Genomic DNA, 11,671 nt, shown 5'->3' on the forward strand with positions numbered 1-11,671 from the left:
TGTTTCTAATGCTGTTATTACTCCTGTGTCTGACAGTATTATTATGCCTGCTTCTGACACTATTGTTACTCCTGACACTTTTATTCTACTTTTGATACTATTATTATTCCTACTTCTGACACTTATTACTCCTTGACTCTATTATTACTGCTACTGACACGTATTACTCCTGCTTATGACACTTGTTACTCCTATTTGAGACATTACTTCTGACACTGATATTCCTGCTTCTGACCATTATTACTCTGATTCTGACACTATTACTGCTTCTGGCACTATTACTGCTTCTGACACTAATACAACTGTGACACTACTAGTCCTGCTTCTGACAATACTACTTTTGACACTACTACTGCTTATGACACCATTAAAGCTTTTGACATTACTGCTGAGACTATTACTACCCCTGTTTCTGACACTATTACTCCTGCTTTTGCCACTTCTACTGCTTCTGACACTTATTACTCCTGCTGGACAACATTACTGATTCTGACTATTCTGCTTCTGACACTTGTTACTCCTGCTTCTGACACTATTATTACTCCTCTTTCTGACTTATTACTACTGCCTCTGACACTAATTAGCTATTTCTGACACTTATTAATGCTTTTGATACTATTGTTACACCTGCTTCTGACACTTGTTACTTCTACTTCTGACACTTATTCCTTCCTCTGACACTACTGCTTCTGACACCTTTATTACTCTTGCCTCTGACACTTATTACTGCTTCTGACACTTATTACTCCTGCTTCTGATACTAATACTAGTTTCTGACACTTATTACTCCTACTTCTGACACTATTAGTACTGCTGACACAATTACTCCTGCTTCGGACACTTATCACTGCTTCTGACACTACTGTTACTCCTGCTTCTGACACGTGTTACTCCTAATTCTGACAATACTGCTGACACAATTACTCCTGCTTCGGACACTTATTACTCCTGATTCTGACAATACTGCTGACACAATTACTCCTGCTTCGGACACTTATTACTCCTGACACTACTACTACCGCTTATGACACTATTAATGCTTTTGACACTTACTACCCCTGTTTCTGACACTATTATTACTCCTGCTTTTGACACTACTGCTGACGTTATTACTAACCCTGCTTCTGACTACTACTACGATTCTGACACTACTACCATTCGGACACTATTACTGCTTCTGACACTACTACTGCGATTCTGACACTACTGACACTTATTACTCCTGCTTGTGATACTGTCTCACAATATTATTAGTGCTACTTCTGACACTATTACTGCTTCTGACACCTTTTTTTAGGCATTACTCCTGCTTCTGACACTTATTACTTCCGACACTATTATTACTTCAGCTTCTGACACTAAACTACTGTTTCTGACACGATCATTACTCCTGACACTATTATTAACCCTGCCTTTGACACTATATTTCTACTTCTTACATTATTACCACTGCATCTGACACTATCATTAGTCCTGCTTCTGACACTACTACTGCTGTTTCTAACACTATTACTCGTGTTTCTGACACGACTATTACTGCTGATATTATTACACCTGCTTCTGACACTTATTACTCCTGCTTCTGACACTACTACTGACACTAATACTACTGCTGACACTTATTACTCCTGCTTCTGACTCTACTACTACTGCTGACACTACTACTACTGCTTCTGGCACTATTATTACTCCTGCTTCTGATACTGCTACTCTTGCTTCTGACACTTAATCCTGCTTCTGGCACTTACTACCCCTACTTTTTACACTACTACTGCTTCTGACACTATAACTACTGCTCACACTTCTATGACTTTGACCTTACTACTAGTTCTGCTTCTGACACTACTACTACCCCATTTTGACACTATTACTACTGCTTCTGACAATACTACTCCGGTTCTGACACTATTATTACTGCTGACACTATTACTACTCTTCCCTATGACATTATTTTTTTATACACTACTACTCCGATACTGACACTACTACTTCTGACACTATTAGTATTCCTGCTTCTGACACTATTACTACTCCTGACACTACTAATACTCATGCTTCTGACACTATGAAAACTGTTTCTGACACTTCTACTACTGCTTCTGACATTACCACTACTACTACTGCTGACACTGCTACTACGATTTGATACTACTTCCTCTGACACTACTATTACTCCTGCATTTGACATTACTACTACATCTGGCACTTTTACTACTGCATCTGACACTAGTATTACTTCTACTCTGAAACTACTGCTTTTGACACTATTACTCCTGCTTCTGGCACTATTACTGCAGCTTCTGACACTTCTGCCTGACACCATTACTACTGCCCCTGACACTATTACTACTTTTTTGATACTGCTACTACTGTTTCTGTCACTGCTACTACTACTGACACTATTACTACTGCCTTTGCCACTATTACTACTTTTTTTTATTTTTTTTTTATAATACTGCTTCTGACACTATTATTACTCCTACATCTGACACTACTTTTTTTTTTGTACTGCTACTACTGCCTCTGACACTATTACTATTTTTTGACACTGCTACTCCTGCCTCTGACACTATTACTTTTGTTTTACACATTACTCCTGCATCTGACACTTATTACTTCCGACACTATTATTACTTCTGCTTCTGATACTAATACTACTCCTGCCTCTGACACTATCATTACTCCTGCTTCTGACACTATGATTACTCCTGCTTCTGACACTATTATTACTCCTGCTTCTGACACTACTAATACTCGTACTTCTGACACTTCTACTATTCCTACTTCTGACACTACTTATGCTGCTTCTGACACTACGATTCTAAAACTACTACTACTGCTTCTGATACTACTACTTCCTCTGACACTACTATTACTCCTGCTTCTGACACTACTACTCCATCTGGCACTTTTACTACATCTGACACTAGTATTACTTCTATTCTGAAACTACTGCTTTCGACACTATTACTCCTGCTTCTGGCACTATTACTGCAGTTTTTGACACTACTTCCTGACACTATTAGTACTACCTCTGACACTATTACTACTTTTTGGACACTGCTACTACTGCTTCTGACACTATTACTACTGCCTCTTACACTATTGCAACTTTTTTGACACTGCTACTACTGCCTCTGACACTATTACTACTTTTTTGACACTACTGCATCTGACTATTACTTTTTTTTAAATATTACTCCTGCTTCTGACACTTATTACTTCCGACACTATTATTACTTCTGCTTCTGACACTATCATTACTCCTGCTTCTGACACTAAACTACTGCTTCTGACACTATCATTACTCCTGCTTCTGACACTAAACTACTGCTTCTGACACTATCATTACTCCTGCTTCTGACACTTATTACTCCTGCATCTGACACTATTATTAGTCCTGTTTATGACACTTATTACTTCTGACACTACTGCTGTTTCTAACACTATTATTACTCGTGTTTCTGACACTATTACTGCTTCTGATACTTTTATTACACCTGACACTTATTACTCCTGCTTCTGTCACTATTACTGCTTCTGACACTATTATTACTCCTGCGTCTGACACTATTGTTACTCCTGCTTCTGACACTATTACTACTGCTCCTGACACTTCTACAACGACTTTGACACTACTACTAGTTCTGGTCGGACACTATAACTACATTCGGACATTATTACTACTTTTTTTTTTTTTTTTTTTTTTTTTTTACACTACTACTCTGATACTGACACTACTACTGCTTCTGACACTACTAATACTCGTACTTCTGACACTACTACTGCTTCTGACACTACTAATACTCGTACTTCTGACAGTACTACTGCTTCTGACACTACTATTCCTACTTCTGACACTACTTATGCTGCTTCTGACACTTAAAAACTTTCTGACACTAAAGCTTCTGACACTACCACTACTACTGCTTCTGACACTACTACTACTACACTATCTGCTTCTGACACTACCATTACCCCTGCATTTGACACTATTATTACTCCTGACACTACTACTGTTTCTAACACTATTTTACTACTTCTGACACTTATTACTCCTGCTTTTGACTCTATTATTACTCTTGCTTCTGACACTATTATTACTCCTGCTTCCGACACTATTTTTATTTCTGACACTATTGGTACTCCTGCTTCTGACACTACTACTTCTGACACTAATACTACTGGTTCTGACACATATTACTCGTGCTTCTGACTCTACTACTGCTTCTGACACTACTACTACTACTGCTTCTGGCACAACCATTACTCCTGCTTCTGACACATCTACTCTTGCTTCTGACACTCTTACTACTGCTGACACTTAATCCTGCTTCTGACACTACCTCTACTTCTGACACTACTACTACTGCTTCTGACACTACAGTATTACTACTGCTCCTGACTTCTACGAGTTTGACACTACTAATTCAGCTTCTGACACTATTACTACTGCTTCTGATATTAATACTACTCCGGTTCTGACAATTATTACTGCTGACACTACTACTCCCTCCGACATTATTACTACTTTTTTCTTCTTATTACTCCTGCTTCTGACACTATTATTACTCCTGCTTCTGACACTACTAATACTCGTACTTCTGACACTACTACTGCTTCTGAACTTTCTACTATTCCTACTTCTGACACTAATACTGCTTCTGACACTATTAAAACTCCTGTTTCTGACACTCCCACTACTGCTTCTGACACTACTACGATTCTAACACTACTACGATTCTGACACTACTAGTACTGCTTCTGAATCTACTACGATTATGATACTACTACTCCTTCTGACACTACTATTACTCATGCTTCTGACACTATTACTACTCCATCATCTGGCACTTTTACTACTGCATCTGACACTAGTATTACTTCTATTCTGAAACTACTGCTTCTGACACTATTACTCCTGCTTCTGGCACTATTACTGCTGCTTCTGACACTACTTCCTGACACTATTACTACTCCTGCCTCTGATACTATTACTACTTTTTTGAGTGCTACTACTGCTTCTGACACTATTACTACTGCCTCTGACACTTTTTTTTATACTACTAGTGCTGACACTATTATCACTCCTGCTTCTGACACTTACTACTTTTTTGACACTTCTACTATTGCTCCTGACACTATTACTATTTTGACACTGCTACTACTGCCTCTGACACTATTACTACTGTTTCGACACTACTACTGCTTCTGACACTATCACTACTTTTTTGACACTACTTCTGACACTATTATTTCTCCTGCTTTTGACACTATTATTTTTTTTTTTTATTATTTTTTTTTTTTTAATTTTTTTTTTTTTACACTACTACTGCTTCTGACACTATTATTTTCCCTGCCTCTGACATATACCTTTTATTTATTTTTTTTATACTACTAGTGCTGACACTATTACTCCTGCTTCTGACACTATTACTACTTTTATGACACTGCTACTATTGCTTCTGACACTATTACTACTTTTTTGACACTGCTACTCCTGCCTCTGACACTATTACAACTTTTTTGACACTACTACTGCTTCTGACACTATCACTTTTTTTTTTACACTGCTACCACATCTTCTGACACTATTACTACTTTTTGACACTATTACTTTTTTGACACTACTACTACTGCCTCTGACGCTATTACTACTTTTTTACACTGCTACTATTGTTTCTGACACTATTATTACTCCTGATATAACTACTGCTTCTGACACTACTAGTCTGATTCCGACACTACTACTGTTTGACACTATTTTTACTCCTGCTTCTGACACTACTACTACTCGTGCTTCTGATAGTACTACTACGACTACTACTGCTATTATTTATCCGCTTACCGCTATCTGCTTATTTTATGAATGAAAAGGCCTCTGTCTCAAGCACTGCCCGGTCAACAATATCCGTGGAGGCAATAGTCCATCTATCTCGCAGGACCTGGAAGTTTTGCCATTCCCTTTTGGCTTCACGTTTGCTTTCTTCCTTTCCTCACGAGGAGTGAACGGGACCCCCTTTATCTCCCCATACTTGGTCCCTAAGCCTCCCCTGCCTCACAGGAGTATTCTGGACTCTTCTTTCGCTGGGGAAATCTGGGCTTAGGCTAGATGTGAACCTTACAATATATATATATATATATATAATGGTTTTTATTTACACACAAACGTGTGTATATATATGTATATATACAAATATATATGTATATATAAATATATATATACATATACATGCATACATACATACCTATATATATATATATATACATGCATACATACATACCTGTATATATACATATACATACATACATACCTGTATATATATACTGTTTATATATACACACAAGCATACAGACATACCTGTATATATACACTGTTTATACATACATATACATACATACTGTTTATATGTATGCATATATATATACAAACATTCACATATAGACATGCTGTTTATACATATGAATATGTGTGTGCCGGATTATACGCTGTTTTTTGTTGTTTTTTTACTTTTAAATATAAAAAGAAATGCCCTGTGCCTAGTACAGCCGGTTAACGACCGAGCGCCGCAGGCTGTTGAGCGGGGCGAGCATATTGGCTAAGTTCGCCAGGCAGGAAGTTTCTCTCCTGGTAATAAAACATTAGAAACAACCCAAATTATTACTGTGAATTGTGTTACTAGTTATAGAGTATAAAAATTGCCAAAATATGTTATCACAAACCTCAGTCTATAAGGGAAAGTCACATCTCATTTGCTTCCCCAGTATACATAACCCACACCTGATAAATGTCTTGCATTATTCAACAACTGTGATAACTTTAACATTTCGATATCTCAATGAAAAATGTTCCTAGAAATTTGAATATTAACTCCACAGTTGATTTGAAAGGATCAAATTTTATTTAGCTTCCTTTAAAGGTGAGTAAAGTTACGTACGATTTTATACATTATTGTATATTACCACAATATTTTATTCCATGCACAGAATCATATATCTTCCCCTACAAAACCAATTCAAAATATCTAAAATGTATAATGAAGCATACGATTCATTTACCTCACAAAAAATGTGTATGTATGTATGAATAATTTATTTGTATGCAAATACACAGCAGACATACCTACATATTTATATTATGAACTCGGATATTCAGACTTTATCGTCATCTTACATGTGCATATGGCGATCACAAATCCTGTTAAACTCAAACTGCAAACTGCAGCTAAGACCCCGGAAGGACCCCATTTCTTCACATGCAAAACTAACATTGGTGACCTGCCAGATGTAAGCATAAAAGCAGCATGTGTAATGGCCTCGTTGAGGTGGAGGGCCAGCGTTACTGCCTTTAAAATCCTCTTCTGCTTTTTCCGGCTCCTCTCTTTCTTGCTTTTTCTTTATACTTTTATCATCATTGTTATTATAATTATTTATAATCCTTATCATTATTATTAATGATATTGTTATCATTATAGTCTAATCATCTTTGTTATTATTATCATCATTATCATTATCATTATTATTACTATCATCATTATCATTATTAATATTATTGTTATCATTATTGGTATTATTGTTATTACAACTAATATTATTGGCATTATTATTGTTATTGCTTTTATCATTATCATTATCATTACTATTATTATCATTATTATCATTATTATCATTAATATTATTATGATCATTATTGTTGTTACTATTATCAATATCCTTATCATTATTATTATTCTCATAAACAATATCTTTTTTGCTTAGAGAATTAGTATTATTATTATTATTGCTGCTATCTTATATTAGTATTGTTATTACTATTATTGTTTTTTATCATTATTATTATTATATTACCATTATTACTGTTATTTTTATTATCTTTATTATAACTGCCCTTCTTATTGTTTTTATTATTATTATCATTATCATTATCATTGTTATTATTATTACTATTATTATTAACATCTTATTGATTTTATCACTTTTGTCATCATTATAATTATCTATATTATCATTATTAATATTATTGTCATTGTTCTTACTATCACTATTATCATTCATGTTATCATTATAACTTATTATTACCTTCATTATTATTATTATTATTTATGATATCATTGTTATCATTATTGTTACTATTTACTATTATTATGACTGAAATAATGATAAATAATCACTAGTAGCAGTAGCAGGAGTAGCAGTAATAGCAGTAGTAGTAGCAGCATATTTTTTTTTTTTTACTCTTTTTCTTTTTGTTTTTTGTAGTGAATATCATACCATAAATATTACCACCTTTTTATATTTCTCCTTCCGGTCTTCCTCTTACATTTACATTCTCCTTTTCCTCTTCTTTAAGCATTCACTTTTATCCTCTCTTTCCAAACCCTTCGCATGTTGCCCTCTTGTCCATATATCTTATCACTAATTCCGTTTACATGTATAACTTCTAAATTCCTTCCTCCTATGCTCTGCACGTTTTTCTTATCCTTATTCCTTTGAATCTCTTCCTTTTCCCCTTCCCCTATCCCCTGCTCCCACCCTCCCTCTATCCCTTCATTCACGCTACCTCATCCCCCCCCCCTCTTCCGGACATTCACGCTTCTCTATACCCCTCCCCCCACCCGGCCACTAGCCTATCCCCTTACTCAGTCCCATCCCCTATCCTGATCCCACTCTCCTCTGCACGAATACGCGGAGACGAGAGAGCTGCTACGGAAGCATGACAAATTGTATTTTAAGTTTTTTCTTCTCTTTTCTTCATATATTTCTTTTATTTTCTGAATACACATATATACATATACATTACTATATATAAAAAAATATATATATATGTGTGTGTGTATACACGTATGTGTGTGTGTATACACGTGTGTGTGTGTGTGTAGATATGTATGTCAGCTCATATGGATACACTGCGCTTTTGTTAATGAATATCATTTAATTATTTCTAACCAATTTCTTGTCCGTTCCACACACATTGCTGTCATTTCAACTTCTTTAATATTTCCAGAAAAGGTGAACTCGTCCGGCCGCGCGGTGAAACTCTTATGATTCCCCTCTTCTGAATCTGATAGCGCTCGGGTTTATCATGAATGCTGCATTATCTTTCCTTTCCTTTATGAATAAAGATTAATAGCGGACTTCAGACGACCATCAATCTGGTACTGAACATGGAAAGATTTATGAGACATTGGTTACTTTTTATGATCTACTTAAGCTTTTGTGTGTATATATGTATTTATATATATGTATATATATATACATATATATGTGTTTGTATGCTAATCTATATATATGTGTATATATTTTTATAAATTGTGTATGCTAATCTATATATATATACACATATATATGTATATATACATTAGCATACACATATAAATACATATATATGTGTGTGTGCTAATCGTTATATGTATATATATGTATGTATGTATATTATAAATAGTGTGCGTATGCTTATATATATATATATACTGTGTGAGTATTCTTTTATATATATATATACATATATATATATATATATATATATATATATATATACATACACTACTGTACGCTTACATACGTATATTGCTCCCAGATCCACATCGCCCCAGAGTGGAGTAACTGGCAGGGTCCCTTCTATGGGATAAATATAGATAAAATTAGAGGGGACTCTTTCGCCTTGGCTGGCACTTGTTCTAATGGCAGTGTCTCTGTAAAAAGACGGGAAACGGGAAACCACCCTGACTGACCTTTCCCTTGTGTGTTTATTTATATGTATGTATATGAATATATATATATCTATCTATTTATATATGAATATATATGTATATATGTTTATATGTATATTTATATACAAATATCTTTATATATATACAAATATATATATGCACATATATTCATATATATATTTATATATTTATATACAAATACAAATGTGTATATACATACATATATATATATATATATTTGAATACAAATATAAATGTGAATATACATATATATGTATATATATTTTTATATACAAATATGCATATATATATACACAAATAGGTATATGAATATATATATATGTGTGTGTGTATGTATGTATGTGTATGTATATTTGTACACACATACACGCACACACACACATATATATATATATATGTATGTATATATACATATATTTATATCTACATTTATATAAATATATATATATACATATATACACATATATTGTGTGTGTGTCTATATATATGTATATATATATATACACACACACATGTGTGTGTGTACACACACACATATATATATATATATATATATATATATATATGCGTGTCTGTGTATGTGTATATATATGTACACACACACATATATATCACACACTCATGCGTATGAGTATCTATATCTATGTAAATGTAATTTGTATATATGTATACATGCATGTGTATATATATACACACAAACATTAAGCAATGTATCTCTGCATGCATAAAGTCATGTGAAATGCATTTTATGGTGTTCATGTAAGAGACCAGATGCAGAACCAGTTTCCGGCATGAATAAAAGTCGATCATACAGCAAGGACAAGATCTTCGCCCACTGCATGTACTCCCTTCAGAAAATCGGCCACTTAAGTATGATTCATAGAATACGTATACATGTGCTTGGAAGCATATATACACAAGCAAACACACACACACACACACACACACTGTAGTGCTATAATACTGGCGCATTTACATAAGCCTATATGCATCATCACTCTATTTTCAATTGCGTGTGAAAAGACATGTCTTTTTAACACACACACACAAAGGAACAAACAAACACATAAACTACAAACTTATCCATCTTACTTTCCTCTTCTCTAACCCTTTATTCTTCATCGTCTCCCTCTGCAGCTCCATTCCTAGATCTCATCTCACCCCCCCCCTACCCCATCCCTCAACCCTATCCCCCTAAAAAGAAAAAGAAAAAGAAAAAGTTTCCCATTGGATCCGAGTCAAGATATTTATCACGAGGAAGCGAGCGCCGGGCCGATCATCTCGCCTCGAAACCGGACTTTGATGAGACTCGATAAACAACTGGAAGGAGGGAGATGAGGGCCAATGGAGGCGCTTTTATGGTGGGAAATTCGTCAGCAACGACGTCGCTTGTAGCATTATCCTCTTCATATTCTTTCGTCATTGAGTATGATGGTGATGAGGATGATGATAATCAATATAATAATGGTAATAGCATAAAAATAGTGATAACAGTAGTAGTATTGATAATAATGATAATAATAATAGTGACGTCAATAATAAAACTAAGGATAACGGTAATTATAAGGATAATCATAATCATGTGATTAGTAATGATAATAATAATAAAAATAATGATAATGATAATAATAATAACAGTAATAAATAATGACAATAGTGATAATAATGATAATAATAGCAATAGTAGAAGTAGTAATAACGATAATAACAATAATAATAATAATAATAGCAAGAAAATTATATGAAATGATTAGAATAACAGTCCCCGACAAACACATAAATGAGCATTCATCCACTCGAGTCTCGTACCCGAAACAACTCGGACGGCGATACAGCATTTAGAGAACGAACCCAACGAGCATTAGTATCCTGGCGGTAAACAGGCCTTAATGTTTGTTAATTATGTACATTACAATACGGTAAACGTTCAATACACGCTA

The sequence above is a fragment of the Penaeus chinensis genome, chromosome 11, assembly GCF_019202785.1.
Source record: "Penaeus chinensis breed Huanghai No. 1 chromosome 11, ASM1920278v2, whole genome shotgun sequence".
Classification (NCBI taxonomy): Eukaryota; Metazoa; Arthropoda; class Malacostraca; order Decapoda; family Penaeidae; genus Penaeus; species Penaeus chinensis.